The sequence below is a fragment of the Dermacentor silvarum genome, chromosome 2, assembly GCF_013339745.2.
Source record: "Dermacentor silvarum isolate Dsil-2018 chromosome 2, BIME_Dsil_1.4, whole genome shotgun sequence".
Lineage (NCBI taxonomy): Eukaryota > Metazoa > Arthropoda > Arachnida > Ixodida > Ixodidae > Dermacentor > Dermacentor silvarum.
In genome coordinates, this window is record NC_051155.1 from 14,681,426 (window position 1) to 14,702,836 (window position 21,411).

Here is a 21,411-nt window from a genome sequence, read left to right on the forward strand (position 1 = left end):
TTATTCTCGGTTTCGGCAATGGACAAACGAAAGTGGAGACGTAAGGAGCGAGACTTGAACGCGCGAATTGAGCGACTCAAGAACGCCGTCGACAAGTACAAACAGGAACTGCAAAAGCCCAACGAAGAATGCTATGTGTCTGCATTCCAGCAAGTTATGGAGAAAGCGACCTGGCTGCTTCAATATTAGTGGAACAAGTTCAGAATTTCGCGAAGAAGAAACCAACGTGGTCTGAAGTGACAGTGCGCCATGCTGTGGTTTTGCGTAACCTCTCGACTCGTGCATACGAACACGTAAGGAGCACAGGTATTCTTCGGCTTCCCTGTCGAAGTACCCTCGAGCGCTTTATGGGCTCATCACGTGGAGAAGTTGGCATGACCAAACTCGTGAAGCAAAGGCTGTCTGCAGAACTCGCTTCTCATCCCTCGTTGCATGCGAGGGCATGCTCTTTAATTGTAGATGAAATGCGCGTCAAACAACGGCTACTGTATCACAAGCAAAGAGGTGCCTTCATCGGCGAAGTGGACTATGGTGTGAACTTCCCCAAAGAAACAACAAATGAGCCTGTGCTGGCCAACTCACTCTTGTGTTTCGTCCTTAACGGCCTTTCAGTTTCGTTCAAAATACCCGTGGCGTACTTTTTCGCGAGAAACTGCACTGGCCGTGAGCTGCACATGCTCGTGAGACACGTTCTGAAGGAAGTTGAAGAAATAGGATTTTTCGTCGTGCGCATTGTCACAGACAACCACAAGATCAATGTCTTGGCTATGCAACTTCTGTGCAAAGGAGGCCTCAAGCATTGCATTGACCACCCTGGCAAACCGAATCGAAAGCTCTTTCTTGCATTCGATCAGTGCCACCTGATCAAAAACGTGCGATCACAGTTTTTGTCCCGTGACATCGGAAAAGGCGGCGAAATATCAGCGAACCACTTGAAAGGCCTCTACAGAATGCAGCAAAGCAGCCTTGTAAAGCCAGTACGATTTTTGACGAGAAAGCACGTATTCCCTACGAATATGGAAAAAATGAACGTGTAGAGAGCAGTGCAAGTTTTTTCTCCTCCCGTGACAGCTGCTATGAAGCTCTTGCAAGAGCAGGCGGGCCACACGTGCGACGCAAGCTTCGCGGGTGTGGGACCGACGGTGCAATTTATGGACACCGTGCACCGCTGGTTCGTGCTCATGGACGTGAGTAATTGTACCCAGCACATACATCAGAATAATGTTGACTGCAAGCAGTTTGAATCTGCAGGCGATGAACGACTAATCTGGCTGGAGACAAGCTTCCTCGACTACCTGGCCGATCTCAAAAGTCAGTGCCTGGCAAAGAACTTTCTAACCAAAGAGACTTATGAGGGTCTTGTGATCACAACTCGTTCGAACGTTGAGTGCATTATATATCTTCTTGAAGAGATGTCTTTTCACTTCGTTTTGACGAGGAAAATATCACCGGACCCAATCTAGTCGTTCTTTGGCTGGCTCAGGAAATCAGCAGGATCAAATGACCAAACGGACGCCCGCGCCGTGCTCACAGGCATTGAGAGAACCCTAAAGACCGGTATCGCATCGGCGTCGAGTACAAGCAACATAATGGCAGCAGAAGACAGTGATTGCTTGTCAACGCTGCCGCAACAGAAAAACACAAGGGAGCAAACCAGCGAGGAATTCCCTGCAGATGCACGTATAGAGCTCATAGAGCGACTAAACTGACATAAGCCTCTACTTCCCACTCCAGATGTGGCCGCATTGGCTATGGTTGGTGGCTACCTCGCAAGAGCCATACGAGAAAACTTCGAATGTGTGGAGTGCTTCGCGCGTTAATCTTAACAAAGCCAAACGCCTCGACACCATCGGACTCGCTCATTAAACACCAACACCGCGGTGGACTTCTTTACCCATCCGCACAACTTCTAGATGTTCTCTACGCACTACAGAAGTTCGTCGAAGTTCTTCTAGCAAGAAGAAGGCGTATGCATCACCCTCTAAAGGAGGCTGTGAACAACGCTACCGACATCCTCTGCGAGCACAAAGCTTTGATGTGTTCGAAGCCAGGGCACCAAGAGAATTTGCTCAAATTGTTGCTTACGAAGTTCTTTCGCCCAATATTCACCAATTTCGCTCTGAAAGCGACAGACAAACAAGACATCACCAAAGTGTTCGCAATAAAGCCACTGTCACGAAAGACCCTGAAACTGAGCTTGATCTCACAGCTGGGGGCCTAAGTGAAAGGTCCAGTTTTCACAATATGTCTTGTGTTGCTTGCTTTCAATGTACTGTGGGGATGGAAAGAAACGCGAACAGTGCGCCACCTACATTCTCTGATATTTCGCATTTCTTTTCGAGTGGTTGCAGCCTGCATGATAACTATAAGCCACTAAAATAAAACTATTCTACCATCTTTTTATTTCCACCAGGGTCACAGCAGGATGAAAACATCGCGCCGCACTGTTTGCGTTTCTTCCCATCACCCCTGTACATCATGAACAAACACCAGTGCAACCTGCGCATTTATTCACAGCTCCATCTCTAATACGAGCGCGAGTTTCTCTCCACAAGCACGCGGGCAACAAAGTAGTCGCGTCGTCAACAAAGTAGCGCGGCGTGGTGGCGAACGCATGAACTAGACGGTACGGGCGGAGCGCCTTGCTTGGACCTACGGGGGCCTACGGACCTACGGGAAGCCTACTGCCACATACCACTGGATGAACAAGCGAAGCAAGTTGCAGTACTAAACACCCATAAAGGCTTATTTGCTTATACTAGACTGCCACATGGCATTGCATCAGCCCCTGCCATATTCCAATGGAAGATGGAAGAACTTTTGAAAAAAAAATGTCACAGTTTCGCCCTAAGGGTGAAGCAATGAATGCGATAGCAACACAGCAATGTCATACGAAGTAAGGTGAGCGGCTTTGGTAGCAATATGAATTGTAGTAAACATGAGCTGATTAAGTAAGCAGGTGCGCTGCGGCGTAAGTAGACCGACATGAAGAGAGACTCAATGACCACGAGGAGGCGCGTGTGAAACGGTGGTGTTGATGAGAAACGCTTCCCGTGGGCAGCGCGTGCGAAGGGACACACCTGTAGCGCTGCACTGCCGACCCGGGCAGCATTGCATGTGTAGCGTGCGTTGGAAAATGTGGCCCGACTATTACTAACTGATTGAACAAGCGTGGTGTGAGCGCGCACAAACAAACATGAATAGATCACACTGAATGACTGCAGACAACGACTGTCAAAACGCTGGCAGCAAGCGCATATATACGCCGCAGCAGCGGGCGAAGGTACGTGCGGTCTATCGCTTCAACGGAAACTGAGCGGCGAATGCACGGCGCATAAAGGTCAGAGCCGTGTGGAGATAAGAGACGGTGTGGACGAGCGACGAGCGCGGTTGTTGGCAGCGTAGAAGAGCGCCCCCCCCCCCCCCGCGCTCTCTCCGGCGCTGGCTTCCCGCTTCCTTGCTTGCGCGTGGGTGATTGAGTGGGTTCGCTCTCCGTGATAGCGCGCGTCCCCGCACGCTTCCGCTCGGGCATACGGCGTGCGGCGAAGATTTTATCTATAGGGAACCTCACGGCGACGGTGACGGCGACGACGACGGCGACGGCAGAAATCCGGTAGAAGTGTCCATATAATTGCTATCGCAATAAAATATAGGAGGCTATGGTCGGAGGTACGGTGACCGCTGTGGCGCTTGTGTCGGCGTAGTGTGGTGCCGTATTAAAAAAAATGTGTGACTTCATAATGTACGCAGTCTGTGTATGAAGCCTAAACAGCTTCGCTGGTAATCCATCCCCATATCAATGTTCCGGCCTCACCAATTTTTTAGTGTTCTCTAGAGAGAGAGAGAGAGAGAGAGAGAAATAACATTTATTAGCACCGAACTATTATTAGCAGGAAATAAAGCCCAAGTCCGGGCCTCCTGGTAGGCTCATGCCTTCTGGCCCAGCACGTTCTTGACGTGCTGCACCAGAAGCGGCCACCATTGTTTTTGAAACCTTCGTGGGGGAGTGGTCCACTCCTTCCAGCTGCCATGACGCTGGTTCTGTGGTAATTTGGAAAGTACGGCGTTTTTGAACATGGCGTTTGCAGGGCACTCCCACAACATGTGTTGATTTGATGGATAGGCCCCGCACTGTTTACAAGTGCGGGAGCCTGGGTCCCTGTTAATATAATGCGTATAGTGTGGTGTGAGTACTGTGTGTGTTCGTGTTTTCGTATGATTGAGGCGTCCTCTCTCGAATGCGTGTAGGATGGTGTATTGAGAATTGTTGATGCTTCCCTGCGAGACTTCAAAATATGTATCCTTTCTTTCCGCTGAATCGTCTGCTCTTTTCTGGGGTTGTAAGTATCTTCGACAAGCCAAAGGATAGGAGGTCCCAGATCTTCTGCGCGGGCGAGCTGGTGTGCTCTTACATTGCCTGGCAATCCTTGATGGCCTGGAACCCAGTGTATACGTACGCGTAGAAGGCGGTGAGCATGCATGTACATGTGGAGCTTTGTGCGTATGTGGTAAGGGAGGTCATCATTTTGAATGTCTCTGCAACCACCTTGACTGCCTGTTCGGATTGTGATCGTGTCAGATGTATGTGTCATTTCCGTTATGGCAAGCATTACTGCCACCAATTCCGCGTCGTAAGGCGTTGGGACTCCCAAGCAATTTTTCACAAGCGTCGAGTCATGGCCCACGACCGCTGCTTTGCAGATTTCGGCGTAATGAGTGGCATCTGTGCAGTACGTTCTTTTATCCTCTGTCTACTGCATTATACTTGTTCTTTTTCAGCGCCTATTTCGATTCTTTTCCGGGTGCATGTTCTCAAGAGCCATGGTTAATGTCCCATAGGATGAATTGCAATGTATTTATCCCTTAGGATTGTACAGCGTATTTTTGAAAGAGAGATGGGGTTCGTTGCGTTCCAAAAAGAGGAAGTGAATAATTGATGCGAATGTCTCGTAAAAAATACAGGTATGGGGGGGGGGGGTTGGGGGTTGTATCCCCCTCCCCGTGAGGGGGGGGGGGTTACATGCAAGGATACATGCAGATATATGCAAGGATACATGCAGCATGGATTACTTTAACACTTATAATAACACGGAGGCAGTTAGTGGAAAGAGGCTTTCGGGATGAGTGCATAGTGTAAAGTCAAAAACGTTTTCAGTATCTTGCCTTACCCGGGCTCTCATAAAGTGTTAAAAATTTAATTTAATTATGGGGTTTTACGTGCCACAACCACGGCGCACTCGGGAAATTTTCACCACCCGGGGTTCTTCAACGTGCACCTAAATCTAAGTACACGGGTGTTTTCGCATTTCGCCCCCATAGAAATGCGGCCTCGTGCTCAGCAGCCCAACACCATAGCCACTGAGCAACTACGGCGGGTCTCATAAATGTGCTGATAGCACCTATGCCGCGTGTCATGTGTCTGCGTTATCGGGCGCTTTCGCCCTGATGTATGAAACGTTGTCTGTCCGTGACGTCACTTGTCACATGAGTGTTTTCTATATATATATATATGCTGCTTGCGTGAAATAAACGTTGTTCTTGTTGTTATCATGCCCGGGATCAGAGTCACGCTCAGTTCCTTCCTGCCCGCAGCCCGGCTGCGCTCGGCGTACGGCAAGGGCCGCAACACCACATAAAGCAAAGCTTCCTTTGCATACCATCCCGTGGTTCCGCCTGGGTCAGTCGCACTGTCGCTGCTCGGGTTCTCGCCAAGTAGCTTGCCCCTAATCCCTAAAAAAATGAAGCGCATCCGGCGGCGTCATTCGAACCTTGGGTTCCCAGCACAGCAGTCCGATGCTCTATTATGCCACGATTGCATGACTATTATCTCGGGCCAACACCAATCAAGTCTTTCGGGTGTTCGCCACGTGCTGATGACTATGATGATTTCCATCATCATCAGCCTATATTCATTGTCAATTAGAATATCGGCTATCCCCGTTTGCTGTCTGATCCACACCGCTCTCTTCCTTTATATTAACGTTAGGCCTAACGTTTTTCGTTCCATCGCTCTTTGTACGGTCCTTAACTTGTTCTCAAGCTTCTTTGTTAACCTCCAAGTTTCTGCTCCATATGTCAGCACCGGTAGAATGCAATGATTGTGCACTCTTCTTTTCAATGACAGGGGTAAGCTCCCAGTCAGGATTTGGCAATGCCTGCCGTATGCATTCCAACCCAGTTTTATTCTTCTGTAAATTTCTTTATCATGATCAGGGTTCCCTGTGATTAATTGACCTAAATAAACGTACTCCTTTACAGACTCTATAGGCTGACTGGCAGTCCTGAATTCTTTTTCCCTTGCCAGGCTATTGAACATTACCTTTGTCTTCTGGAGATTCATCTTCAAGCCCACTCTTGCACTTTCTCGGTTAAGGTCATCAATCATTTGTTGTAATTTGTCCCAATTGTTGATGATTTCCATGCTACGGCACATAGCCACAACGGGGGAGTTCTACCGCGATTAACAAATATACGAAAAGGCACAAAAGAATACACACACGTAGCGTTTATTGTTTTCTGCCTTCTCGTGTCCTTGTTTTTTCTCCGTACTGCAACTCGCGCGTTTCAAATGAACCTCCTGCAAACCCACATCGCCACAACAACGGGTATTCGACCAAAAAGCGGGGGGAGCAATGACGCATGCTCACAACGCGGGATTGGCATGAAGCAGGTGGTACCTACGTATACTGCCAATGCCAACTAGCTCTTTCAGCTGATCGCCGCGTGTTGATGACGACTATGATTTCCATAGTCTGCCACATACCCACAACGGGAGGTTGGCCAAGCAGCAGGTAACGCTTATCGTGCCAATGCCAACAACTCTTTCAGCTGATCACCGCGTGTTGATGATGACTATAATTTCCATACTCTGCCACATACCCACAAAGGGAGGTTGGCCAAGCAGCAGGTAACACTTATCGTGCCAATGCCAACAACTCTTTCAGCTGATCACCACGTGCTGATGATCACTATGATTTCCATACTCTGCCACACACCCACAAAGGGAGGTTGGCCAAGCAGCAGGTAACACTTATCGTGCCAATGCCAACAACTCTTTCAGCTGATCACCGCGTGTTGATGATGACTATGATTTCCATAGTCTGCCACATACCAACAACGGGAGGTTGGCCAAGCAGCAGGCAACACGTATCCTGCCAATGCCAACAAGCTCTCAGATGATCACCACGTGTTGATGATCACTATGATTTTCATACTCTGCCACAGATCCACAAAGGGAGGTTGGCCAAGGAGCAGGTAACACTTATCCTGCCAATGCCAACAAGCTCTTTCAGCTGACACCGCGTGTTGATGATGACTAAGATTTCCATACTCTGCCACAGAGCCACGACGGGAGGGTGGCCAAGCAGCAGGCAACACGTATCCTGCCAATTCCAGCAAGCTCTTTCAGCTGATCACCGCGTGCTGATGATCACTATGATTTCCATACTCTGCCACAGACCCACAAAGGGAGGTTGGCCAAGCAGCAGGTAACAATTATCGTGCCAATGCCAACAACTCTTTCATCTGATCACCGCGTGTTGATGATGACTATGATTTCCATACTCTGCCACATACCCAAAACGGGAGGTTGGCCAAGCAGCAGGCAACACGTATCCTGCCAATGCCAACAAGCTCTCAGCTGATCACCGCGTGTTGATGATCACTATGATTTCCATACTCTGCCACAGACCCACAACGGGAGGCTGGCCAACCAGCAGGCAACACGTATCCTGCCAGTGCCAACAAGCTCTTTCAGCTGATCACCGCGTGTTGATAATGGCTATGATTTCCATACTCTGCCACAGACCCACAACGGGAGGTTGGCCAAGCAGCAGGCAACACGTATCCTGCCAATGCCAACTAGCTCTTTCAGATGATCGCCGCGTGTTGATAATGACTATTATTAACATACTTTACATGCCTTTGTCTTCTGAACATACCCACAACGAGAGATCAGCTAAGAGGCGTTTCTACATTTTGGTTATGATGGTGATTGCCTTGCAATGACACATACCCACAACGGGAGGTCGCGCGAAAAGCGTTTTGATTATGATGGTGATTTAAATACTATGGCGCATACCGAGAAGGGGAGATCAGTGAAGAAGCGTGACCGAGTTTTGATTATGATGATGGTCATTCAATAGCTGATACACTCTGTCGTGCCGAATTGGCTCGTAGGTTTTTTCGTCTACGTACGCTAGCTTCGCAGGATGCATCAAAAAGAAGATACGACAGCCGCAACCACCCCATCTCCTATGCCACTGGTGACTTGGTCTGGTTGTGGACCCGAGTACGGAAGCGCGGTCTGTGCACAAATCTTTTGGCACACTACGATGGCCCTTCTGTGATGCTCGACCGCCTCAGCGATGTGAAGCACGCGTCACCGCCAATGGCCGACGTTCTGCCCAGACGCTTGTAACGAATGTCGCCAGGCTCAAACCATACACCCAGCGCTAGGCCACCGGACTCACCCAGCAATCTTCGCCGTCGCGAGAAGTAATGTAACGGCGCGTTTGTACGCAAGAAGAAGAGGAGAAAGAGCGGTGGAAGAGATAGAAGGCGAGGACTTTGTTTTTTGGCTGGCAGCGTTGTCCCATCTAGTGCTCTTGCGCCGAGCCGTCTAAAGGAACGCCTCCCGCCTTGTAAGAACATGACGATCATATAACGCCATGAGGAAACGAAGCCAAAAAAAGCATAGCGGTAATCGGTTGTGGTTGAAATTGAACTGTAGAAAACAATGAAGAAACGAGAAATGAATGTGGGCAAAAAGGTAACTTGCCCCACTGGGGAACGAACCCACAACCTTCGCATTACTCGTGCGATGCACCACCAAGTGTTCTACAGCGGCGGTCGTAAATCCATCTATGAACTTTGGATATTTATGTGTACTAGATACCCTGAGAGTGTGTACCCTGAGAGTGTTTAATTAATCGCCGGAAACACACAAATCACAAATGGGGGTTGGGGGAGCCGAGGAAAGCGGTTCCTTTAATTTCGCCACTGTATATTTTGGCCTAGCGTACGTTCATGGTGGTCTCTGCAACTTATTGATGCAAAAGCATGAAATGGACGATTGAGCGAAAAATTCGGCGTCTGTAGCAGCCAAACAGCACCTAAATTCACATTGGCCGCATCGCCATGTCACCAGCACGCCTCGACGGAGCAGATACGGCGACTCGACGCCGCGGTGTGCTGTAGGTTGTCGTCGGCGAGGCAGTCGCGTGACGCGCGCGTGCGGGTGCCGCCGTCTTGCTCGTGGAAGCCAGTGCGCGATCCGTATCTCTCTCACCCCGACTGGGCGAAGCTGCAGCGCACCTACCAGCCTTGGCCACCGCTGCTGCTTCCTCGGTCTCTTGTTGCGCAAAATGTCGGTGGCATGCGGCGTTGGCACCGCAAGCTGCTGCTGCTGCTGCTGCTGCTGCTGCTGCTGCTGCTGCTGCTGCTGCTGCTGCTGCTGCTGCTGCTGCTGCTGCTGCTGCTGCTGCTGCTGCTGCTGCTGCTGCTGCTGCTGCTGCTGCTGCTGCTGCTGCTGCTGCTGCTGCTGCTGCTGCTGCTGCTGCTGCTGCTGCTGCTGCTGCTGCTGCTGCTGCTGCTGCTGCTGCTGCTGCTGCTGCTGCTGCTGCTGCTGCTGCTGCTGCTGCTGCTGCTGCTGCTGCTGCTGCTGCTGCTGCTGCTGCTGCTGCTGCTGCTGCTGCTGCTGCTGCTGCTGCTGCTGCTGCTGCTGCTGCTGCTGCTGCTGCTGCTGCTGCTGCTGCTGCTGCTGCTGCTGCTGCTGCTGCTGCTGCTGCTGCTGCTGCTGCTGCTGCTGCTGCTGCTGCTGCTGCTGCTGCTGCTGCTGCTGCTGCTGCTGCTGCTGCTGCTGCTGCTGCTGCTGCTGCTGCTGCTGCTGCTGCTGCTGCTGCTGCTGCTGCTGCTGCTGCTGCTGCTGCTGCTGCTGCTGCTGCTGCTGCTGCTGCTGCTGCTGCTGCTGCTGCTGCTGCTGCTGCTGCTGCTGCTGCTGCTGCTGCTGCTGCTGCTGCTGCTGCTGCTGCTGCTGCTGCTGCTGCTGCTGCTGCTGCTGCTGCTGCTGCTGCTGCTGCTGCTGCTGCTGCTGCTGCTGCTGCTGCTGCTGCTGCTGCTGCTGCTGCTGCTGCTGCTGCTGCTGCTGCTGCTGCTGCTGCTGCTGCTGCTGCTGCTGCTGCTGCTGCTGCTGCTGCTGCTGCTGCTGCTGCTGCTGCTGCTGCTGCTGCTGCTGCTGCTGCTGCTGCTGCTGCTGCTGCTGCTGCTGCTGCTGCTGCTGCTGCTGCTGCTGCTGCTGCTGCTGCTGCTGCTGCTGCTGCTGCTGCTGCTGCTGCTGCTGCTGCTGCTGCTGCTGCTGCTGCTGCTGCTGCTGCTTGCTGGCTGGGCCTGCTGCTGCTTGCTGGCTGGGGCTGCACGTACCGCTATAGCACATCACTCGCAGCGCAAAACTCTGACTGCTCAGCGGCGTTCAACTTGACATCAATAATTTCGCAGCTTAGGTGTCCTCGGATTTTGTCCTTTCATGGCGAATCTTTTGTCTTAAGTGGTTACAGTAATGCGCACCACCTATCACGTTATGCACATCAGCAGGATCGCTGAGTTGAGGACAGCTATACCAGACTTAGCCGAGCTGAACAATAACTCGCATCATTTTGTTGCTCGAGAAAGGACGTCCTATAGTAGGACACTAAAGGCAAATACAAAGTCAACGTGAAGTTCCTGTTGAAATACCATTCCAGATCTTTCGCAGCACTACTTTCAAAAACAAAAAGTTTTGACCACCTGCGTGGTTGTATTGGTGATGTTTTTTAAGAATCGAGTACATGTGAACAGGTGGAATTTTCATGCGTTTTATAATGCAGTCTAATGATATCTTTATTATCAGTAGTTGAGTACTTGTAAAACAACTATAAATTGAAGAAGCAGTAAAATATGGACGCAGCATGAAATCAGAGAGAAGAAAACTTGGCATAGGACAAGGCAAGTTGTATGCACTGAAAGATAACCAGGGTAATATCATCAGCAATTTCGATGACATAGTAAAAGCAGCGGAAGAATTCGATACTGACCAGTACAGTACCCAGAGCAGCCAAGCTACTTTCATTCGACGTAGTGATGAACAGGATACGGAGGCTCCTTCTATAACTAGCGGTGAAGTTAGAAGGGCCTTTGAAAACATGAACAGCAGAAAAGATACCGGAGAAGATGCAATAATAGCCGATTTAATCAAAAATGGAGGAGATATCATGCTTGAAAAGCTTGCGGCCCTTTATACGCAATGCCTCACGACTTAAAGTGTATCAGAAAGCTGCAAGTACGCCAACATTATACTCATCCATAAGAAGGGAGACGTCAAAGAATTGAAGAATTATAGACCCATTAGCTTCCATTCAGTATTGCATAAACTATTCCCCAAGATAATTTCGAATAGAATCAGGGCAACACTTGACTTCAGCCAACCAAGAGAGCAGGCTGGCTTCAGGAAGGGATATTCTACGATGGATCACATCCATGTCATCAAACAGGTAATCAAGAAATCTGCGGAGTACAATCAACCTCTCTTTATGGCTTTCATAGATTATGAAAAGGCATTTGATTCAGTAGAGATACCAGCAGTCATAGAGGCATTGCGTAATCAAGGAGTGCCGGAGGCATACGTGAATATCTTAGCAAATATCTACAAGGATTCCACAGCTACCTTGGTTCTCCACAAGAAAAGTAGAAGGGGTCAGGCAAGGAGACACAATCTCTCCAATGCTATTCACTGCATGCTTAGAAGTATTCAAGCTCTTAGATTGGGAAGGCTTATGAGTGAGGATCAACGGTGAATATCTCAGCAACCTTCGGTTTGCAGATGACATTGTCCTATTAAGCAACAATGGAGACAAATTACAGCAAATGATTGAGGACCTTAATCGATAAAGCGTAAGAATTGGGTTGAAGATGAATATGCAGAAGACAAAGATAATGTTCAATAGCCTGGCAAGGGAAAAAAGAATTCAGGATCGCCAGTCAGCCTCTAGAGTCTGTAAAAGAGTACGTTTATCTAGGTCAATTACTCACAGGGGACCCTGATCACGAGCAAGAGATTTACAGAAGAATAAAATTGGGTTGGAGTGCATACGGCAGGCATTGCCAAATCCTGACTGGGAGCTTACCACTGTCATTGAAAATAAAAGTGTACAATCATTGCATTCTGCCGGTGCTAACATATGGGGCAGAAACTTGGAGGTTAACAAAGAATCTCGAGAACAAGTTAAGGACCGCACAAAGAGCGATGGAACGAAAAATCTTAGGAGTAACGTTAAGAGACAGGAAGAGAGCGGTGCGGATCAGGGAACAAACGGGGATAGCCGATATTCTATTTGACATTAAGAGGACAAAATGTAGCTGGGCAGGCCATGTAATGCCTAGGATGGATAACCGGTGGACCATTAGGGTTACAGAATGGATACCAAGAGGGAGACGCAGTCGAGGACGGCAGAAAACTAGGTGGGATGATGAAGTTAGGAAATTCTCAGGCGCAAGTTGGAATAAGCTAGCCCAAAACAGGGGTAATTGGAGATCACAGGGAGAGGCCTTCGTACTGCAGTGGACATAAATATAGGCTGATGATGATGATGACCACCTTTAGGATTCGCCCACATTTCCCAGTCCCTTCATTGTAGCAGCTTGTACAACATCGACACTGCGACATTGTACTACCTTTGCATTGAGGATGAAGGTGATATGTGCTTATTGAGTGAAAAATGTTGACAAGAGGTGTATGCACAGAGAAATAAGACACTTATCTTAATACTACATATGAGGATTCTATACTCCTTGTGTCACAGTGACACGTGCCCAATTTAGCAGACGGGACAAGCAGGGGCACATAAACGTTTGAGCATACCGCATAAGCCATGTTGTTCACTCGGCAAAACCGTAGCCACCATGGTGTAGGCAGGAAGAGGCAAAGAAACCTTTATATTACTACCATTGCAAGGAGAGTACGAAGGCGAAGGGCCTTGGTACTGCCCTCGCAATGCTTGCCACGCACGCAATCGCTCGCCATACACAAACACGTTGGCTAACGCTGCAATGCTTGGCAGAACCCCAACCAATGCTACATAGCCCTTTACCTGCAAAATGCTTCCCGTTACATAAATCGACACATTGTGCGGGATCTAAAGAATTAAAAAAAATTTTTTTCAGGCATTTGGTGTAAGAGGCCAGTGCATTACACAGAAATCCCACTACACTGCAGCAACGTTCAGAATGTAGTATGAGGTACACTAGTTGGGTATAACTTAAATACAGAAATTATATTAGTAGTTCAAATATAGTAGCCAGTTTTGAAACTACACATGCATTCAAGGCTGAGCCACAGCATGAGAACACGATTGAGCAGACACACACGGTGGTCACTTGATTTGGCATTCTGTCTATCTTTAGCAACAAGCCCCGCTGTACATACACCTTGTATGATGAGTAATTAATATTATGGTTACACAAGCACAGCAGTGGTATAGTGGCATAGCGTCGACCTCGTGTAGAACAGGTATTAGGTTAAAAACTTGGAACTGCCACAAATCTTGCAATCAACGTTTGTCCCTCGTTTTCCCACAGCTGCAGAGCGCTTGACCACTGTAGCAGTCAGATATGCTGTATATATAGGAGGGTGTCAGGAATCACGAGATCCAGACAGGCTACCACTGGAAGTCCCTTGGGTCAGGTGATGCCTCAATAGTTTTCAACTATTTCTATATTTCACTCTATAAACCTTTATAGAATGACGAACTTCTCAAGAGCAAAGCTGTTACACACAAAAGAAAACTATCACTAAATAGTGACCAGTATCATTCGTTTTGTAAGTCAGATTGTGTACATTTGACATTACTTAGCAACTCTTACTACAGTAATGTATTTATATTAAGTAAAAATACATATAAGATTGATCTGGTCGGAAAGAATTGCCATATTGGGAGGGGGTAGGATGGAGCACAATTTGACACTAATTTCTCTTTTCTGTGATCAAGCTGATCAACTTCAGTTTAATGGTAAATCTACTGCAGTTCTCTGCATTCGCATATGTTTTCAGACAAAAATACTGCGTGGAGCCATGTTTGTGGTAATGCAACGCAACATAAATGCTGTATCGCATGACTCTTTAGTAATATTGTTAAATTGTAGTGAGTTGTGACCAATCTTAATGTTAGGCTGCTCTTTATCTCGTTCCTGGTGAGGTCACAGAAGTTCAGGTCAGCAGGTACCTTTTTCTGGTCATGCGAAAATACTCTGTGAAGTTTCTCTGCGAAGTCCTCCTTAAAGTTCTCTCAGCTGGCATGACACAAGCATGTGAATTGACAGCAAATGTAGATCATACAGAATAGTTCATTTTCGCCTGCCCTCTTTGTTTTATTACTGGATACGCAATGAATATATCCACAGCTTCTTGCTCACTTGAAAAGCAAATCACTCTCGTCTGGTTCCCAGCACACGCCGGTGTCGTACATCCGCACCTCACCAACCTCAACGAGGTCGCTCACTCCGTAGCACGAGGCCTTGTCAACCGTGCCGGAGACAGCGCAGTTGCACCCGCGGAACGCGATGGCCTCACCAGCTACAACGACCTTACGAAATCATTCTATCTCGAAAGAAGAATCTTCCCCATCCCTCATCAGAAGCTAAACAGAGCACAGGCAACCACCCTTCGCCTGTTACAGACAAACACGTACCCCTCACTAACACGTTACCACAGGATCTACCCTGACACCTACCCTAGTAACATTTGCAAGATCTGTAAGACTCAGGCAGCATTGCCTCCCCACATGCTATGCGAATGTAAATACCAATATCTGACAAATAATACCGTGACCCTCTAGTCGAGATGGCATGCCGCCCTGCGCAGCTCCCACCTCGACGATCAACTCTGGGCTACCCAGCAAGCCTGCGAGGCGGTGAAGAGGCAAGACCTCGATGTCCCCGCGTGGGAGGCCTAGGCCCAGCCAACTAAACTGCTGGTTTAAATAAAAGTTTGTTCCTCCTCCTCCTCTTGCTCACAGGCAAATAGGCGGTGGCTGTCCTGGCGATGCTGATATTGTCGCGTATACCCTGCTGTCGAATATGCGCTGAATGAGAATCCAGACAAGCGTAAGCGTCGACGCGCGATGCCGAGACGAACCTGGTTCTCTTCTTCTCCAGTCCCCTTGCTGTGCCACACCATGTGGCATTACCCCCTCTTCAAAAAAATGTCACAGTTTCACCCTAAGAGCGAAGCAATGAATGCGATAGCAACACAGCAATGTCATACGAAGTAAGGTGAGCGGCTTTGGTAGCAATATGAATTGTAGTAAACATGAGCTGATTAAGTAAGCAGGTGTGCTGCGGCGTAACTAGACCGACATGAAGAGAGACTCGATGACCACGAGAAGGCGCGTGTGAAACGGTGGTGTTGATGAGAAGCGCTGCCCGTGGGCAGCGCGTGCGAAGGGACACACCTGTAGCGCTGCACTGCCGATCCGGGCAGCATTGCATGTGTAGCGTGCGTTGGAAAATGTGGCCCGACTATTACTAACTGTGGTGTGAGCGCGCACAAACAAACATGAATAGATCACACTGAATGACTGCAGACAACGACTGTCAAAACGCTGGCAGCAAGCGCATATACGCCGCAACGGGGAAGGTACGTGCGGTCTATCGCTGCAACGGAAACTGAGCGGTGAATGTAAAGGTCAGAGACGTGTGGAGATGAGACGGTGCGAGCGAGCGACGAGCGCGGTTCTTGGCAGAGTAGAAATGCGCCCCCCCCCCCCTACGCTCCCTCCGGCGCTCGCTTCTCGCTTCCTTGCTTGCGCGTGGAAGATTGAGTGCGTTCGCTCTCCGTGACAGCGTGCGTCCCCGCACGCTTCCGCTCGGGCATACGGCGCACGGCGAAGATTTTATCTATACGGAACCTCACGGCGACGGCGACGACGACGGCGACAACGACGGCGACGCCGACGGCAGAAATCCGGTGGAAGTGTCCATATAATTGCTATCGCAATAAAATGAAAAAAAATCACAGCATATCCACGGGGTGAATGATGATGTGTGGGCGAAGCTCCGGAGGGAATCATCGGATCTCCCGCTTAAGGGGACGCTAGCACAAACGCGTTAGAGACGTGCAGTACTCTCTAGTAAGGCGGAGCGGCCACAGCGTCTTACGCAGCCATTTACACATGCCGGAACGTGCACCGCGTTTGCCGACGCCATCACATGACTGCTGAGAGAGTATACCCCCCGTATTCATAAACGCTCCTCGACTTGAACTTGACTTGCCACCGCCTTGGGCAGCGCGTTCGAAACGCGTTGAAGGTAAGGCGGAGAGGCCACAGCGTCTTACACCAGCTTCTTACACGGGCCGTAACGCGCTAGCACAAACGCGTTAGAAACGCACTAGAAACGCGGCCTTTCGTTAATGTTGGGTATTTATTGCCATCGTGGTGCCTGTGTCCATGTCCGCTTCGTGGCGTAGTGGGCTAACGCCGCGTGCTCGGAAGCGAGGGTTGGCTCCCACGGAGCGGTTCTGGCGGCCCAAACGGGCCGCGGTAACAGGTTTTCTGCGTCTAGTGCTGATGATTATCAGGTTATTCTGCGAAATCTGCCATCCGGACGCATCGTCGCGAACACCGTTTTCATGCACGGCGATCCCAGAGCCCGGCCCTACCGTGTCGAAGACTACCCGGACACTTTGGCCAAACTTGGTGCGCTCCCCGACGTTTTGGCGTTGGGGGCGTATCAAATGAACCACGTGTGGGCTGTGACAATGACTAGTGCTGACGCTGTTCAGAAATTGCTCTCCGCCGTCGACGTGAAGGTAAAGGATCGCCCATGTTTGCTCATTGATCCAAATAACCGCGAGGTTCGCTTAAAGTTGCATTGGTTGCTGCACGGCGTGACCGACGAAGACGTACGTGTGGCCCTGTCACCCTACGGGAAAGTGTTGGAAGTGACGCGAGAGAAGTGGAGAGCGCAAGGCGTCACTGAAAAGGGCTCGACGACACGCTCAGTGGGACTAAAATTGCATACCGACGTCAAAGTCTATGACATCCCACATCAGCTCAAGATTGCCGGAGAGTTGACTCTCGTTGTTGTTGACTCTCGTTGCTCCGCTGTGTCTGCGCTGCAAGAGCACCGGACACATACGCCGCGACTGCAAGGTGCCGCGCTGCAATCGTTGTCGCCGCTTCGGCCACGATGACGCGGATTGCACGAGGACATACGCCAGCGTGACCAGACCAGTCCAGGCAAACGACGCATCGGATCACCTCATGGACGAGGCAGACTCGGAGGAAACAGCAGGAGTGAGCCAAAACTCGGCTACCCAAGATGGTTCGCAGAGCATTCAACAGGACGCCCGCCGTGAAGCACCAGGTAAGCCCGAAGCCGGGCTTCCACATGAAGCCGTAGAAGGGCGGAATGAAAAGGGTGATGCAAGTAGCACCGGCAACACTTCGTCCGGCGGAGCCGTAGAGACCCCCTCCGAGCCAAAGCCGATGATCGGTATTGACAGTGACAGTGCCAGTGCGGCTGGGAAGCGGCCCCACGACGCCGATGAAAACGAGAAGGGATCTAGTGCTGGCGCAACGGACGAGCCCCCTGCGAAAACGACTCCCGTGCGGCGTCCTCCCTTTCGGCCACGGCCGAGCACGTTGACGGAGCGCAAGACGGCGGAAACGCCGCCTTTGCCGCCGTGAGGACTGTACCGTGGCAAGGCATTCAGGAGCAAAGCGCAGTTGTGAGGTAAGCGTCATGCCCCCGGGTTTTTCAACGCCTCACAATGATGCTAATGGATAAGTCGATTCGTGTGGCGACTTTAAACGTGCGTGGGCTTGCCTCACGCAGGAAACAGAATCAACTCTACCGACTAGTAAGCGACTTTGACCTGTACATTTTAGCTGTGCAGGAAACGAAAGTTGAGGGCGACGAGGAAACCGGGGGCATGGTGCGCCAATTCTTAGCGCGATACTGTGCTCTAGTGAGCCATGCTGTGGGAACCTCTTCCGGCTGCGTGTTGTTCGTCCGACAGAGTCTTGGAGCCAGAATAGAAGCCGTTACGTCATGCCCGTCTGGTCGGCTTATTGTATGTGATTTTTTGTTTTCTTCATTGGAGTGGCGTGTAATTTCTTTGTATGCGCCGACTGTTGCTGATGAAAGACGCAGATTTTTCGAACGGCTAAAACAGTATACCCGGTGTAATAGGTTTGTCATTATTACTGGCGACTTCAACTGCGTTCTTTCAGCCCGCGATAAAACTAGCCCTCGACCGTACAAGGACGCAAGCACCGTTGTCCTAAACGAGATATTAAGGGACGATGGCTTGGAGGACGTGGCTGAATGTCTTGGTGGTGGGAGGACTACACAGTACACCCACTTTCAGGCAGCCAGCCACGCTCGCCTAGATAGAGCATATGTAAGCCTTGATTTGATACCCTTTTGCAAGGAGTACCAAGTGAGCGCCATTTCATTTAGTGATCACTGCTTGGTTAGCTTTTTAGTAGCAAGCGCGAAAGAAAGAAAAAAGGGCTTCCAGTGGTAACTATGGAAATTTAATTCAAAATTACTAAGCGATGAAATGTTTATGGCGGACGTAATGAAGCGAGTTGAAGAAATTAAAGCTGTGAGTAACACGTCACACAGAGAAAAATGGGAGAACTTCAAGCAGGCGGTTAAAATGAAAGCAATAGAGCGCGCGAGTGCGACATGCAGAGAAAAAAGAATTGAAGAAAAGCAGATGCGCAGGAGCCTGGAAAAATTGACCAGTGAAGAATGTAGGATGCCCGGCATGTTCATAGATGATATTCGCGCACTGAAGCATAAACTAGAACAGTTCGATATCGAAAGATACCGCGGTGCTCTGGTAAGGGCAAGGGCTGAAAGGCTGATAATGGGAGAAGCACCGTCAAAAAGAGCGTTGGGCTCAGAAAAGTGGCACGCGCGACGCAATCAGATAGCCGAAATTGAACACGGTGGGGAAGTCAGCGACGCAGCAGAAGATATTGAGCGCGCTTTCTTTGAGCACTACAGTGCTTTATTCGCAGACTGTTCAGTTGACATTGACCGTTTTAAGAAGGACTTTTTAACGTTGATGCCAAAACTAGACGACAACACGAAAGAAATATTGGAGGATCCTATTTCACAAGAGGAAGTGAAAAGTGCTATTGAAAGTATGCATCCGGGGAAGTCCCCGGGCCCTGATGGTTTGACCTCAGCCTTCTATAAATTTTTGAAAGGAGCGATCTCGCCCGTATTAGCCGATGTATACAACGAGGCATTCGAGCTCAAAGTATTACCCCCGTCCTTTTCATCTTCACACACTGTTCTTATACCGAAATCAGAAGACCCCGTTGCATTGCGCAGAGTAACTTCTTAGCCCAATATGCCTCACTAATGGTGATTATAAGATAATGATGAAAATTTTAGCCAAGAGGTTGCAGACAGTCATTACGGAGCTCGTGGGGCCTCATCAAACGTGTGGCATTAAAGGCCGGACTATCTTCTCTAATATACACGTAGCACGGAGTATTCTCGAATGTTGCGACGCAATGGGTGCACGAGTGGCAATGCTCCAAATTGATCTAGAGAAAGCGTTCGACAGGGTGCCTCATGAAGTTCTTTTGTGTATTCTCGATCATGTGAATTTGGGTAAAATAATTAGAGAGGGGGTTGCCATGGCGTACCGGGACTGCTCAACGCGGCTAATTGTCAACAAGGCGGTGGGGGAGCGCATCCAAGTCAAGCGTTCGGTGCGTCAGGGTTGCCCTCTCTCGCCACTGTTGTTTTGTTTATATATAGAGTCGTTTTGTTTGAGTGTCATAGAGAATGACTGTGTCCGCGGGTTTAAATTGCATGAGGTTGAAGTACGGCTGTTGGCTTATGCGGACGATATTGCCGTGTTTTGCACAGATTCCGACAGTATAACACAGGCTGTCAAATGTGTTAAACGTTTCTGTGCTGTGAGTGGCAGCGCAGTAAACTGGGGCAAGTGCCTGGGATTCTGGCACGGAGACTGGCCGGAGGCCCCGGACACCTTTGCCAACATGAGTTTCGTAACGACTCCGGTTAAATACTTGGGAGCTCCCCTCCAGTGCTACAAAGACAGTGAATCGTACTGGAGGAGTGAAGTCGATAACCTGCGGGACAAAGTAAACAAGTGGAATGGTTGGAATTGGTCTATGTTTTCCAGAGCCACAATTTGTAACATTTTTTTAGTGAGCAAACTTTGGTATATCCTTCAAGTGTTGCACTGCTCAAGGGTAAACATTCAGAAAATTCACCGTGTGTTCACTGTGTTCGTGTGGGCATCGTCTTGGGAAAGATCAAGTCGAACCAATTTATTTCTTCGAGTTCGAAATGGAGGACTTGGTTTGTCACATTTGTTTTTGAGACAGGTAGTCAATCGATTTTCTTTCTTCAGGGACGTAAAAAACCCGTTCCTATACACTGTATGTCAACTTCGCCTGGGGAGACACTTGCCCAACATGGTTGTCTCAACCGGCAGTTTGCCCGGTGCTGTTTATGGTTTTCTTCGTGAAGTTGTGGTTTCTTGTAGGTTTTTGTCAGCGCGGTTTTCACTAGAATACTTGAGTGTAGTCAATCGGAAAAAATTGTACAAGGACCTTTGTGATGTGGTTCTACCCGTGCCTCTATATCGATCCCTTTATGGTGCAGGCCATGGGCACAATGTTCTAAAACGCGTTAAGGCAATGCTAATACCGTCAGGTGTTAAGACTTTCTTTTTTAAGTTACACACAGGCACGCTCACTGTCAAGCCATGGATGGCTGAAAGGGGTTTTTTTGTTCCCTGGGGCACCCATTGTATAATATGCAGAAAGGAGGAGACAATTGAGCATGTATTTCTGGATTGTTGGGATGCTGTTTTTCTTCGGGATGTGCTCCAGCGCACAATCAAAAAAGAATTCCCCCTCGATGCGTATGGCATTCGCTACTTGCCAATAGAAAGTGATGACGGCACCCCATTCGATATGGTAATGCTCATGGCCCTGCATAGCATCTGGAAATGCAGAATGGCAGTAAGGCACGCTGATCTCGACGCAAGAGCAGCTCGCCAGTATTTTAAAGAAAGCATAAGGGACTTTGTGGAAGAACAAAAGTTGCTAGAGTGTATCCCAGAATGGTTGCCTCGGGTGGAATTATTACTGACGATGAGACAATTTTAGCGTGTACGCGTGCGCACAAGTTGAGCGGTCGTATTTAACGAATATTGTGATTGTGATTCTGTTTTGTGATTCTCTGTGAATTTATGTATTTCTGTGTGTGCCAAAGACCGGCAATAAAGAAAAAAAAAAAGCTTCGTGGCGTAGTGGGCTAACGCCGCGCGCGCGGAAGCGAGGGGTCCCTGGTTCGATTCCGCGCTACGGACACAACTTC

At 49.5% G+C, this 21,411-nt stretch overlaps 1 pseudogene; it reads left to right on the forward strand.

The window, feature by feature from the left end:
* The first annotated feature begins 511 nt into the window (after positions 1-511).
* LOC125942861 (uncharacterized) lies at positions 512-2,221 on the forward strand (annotated as a pseudogene).
* The last annotated feature ends 19,190 nt before the right edge of the window (positions 2,222-21,411 follow it).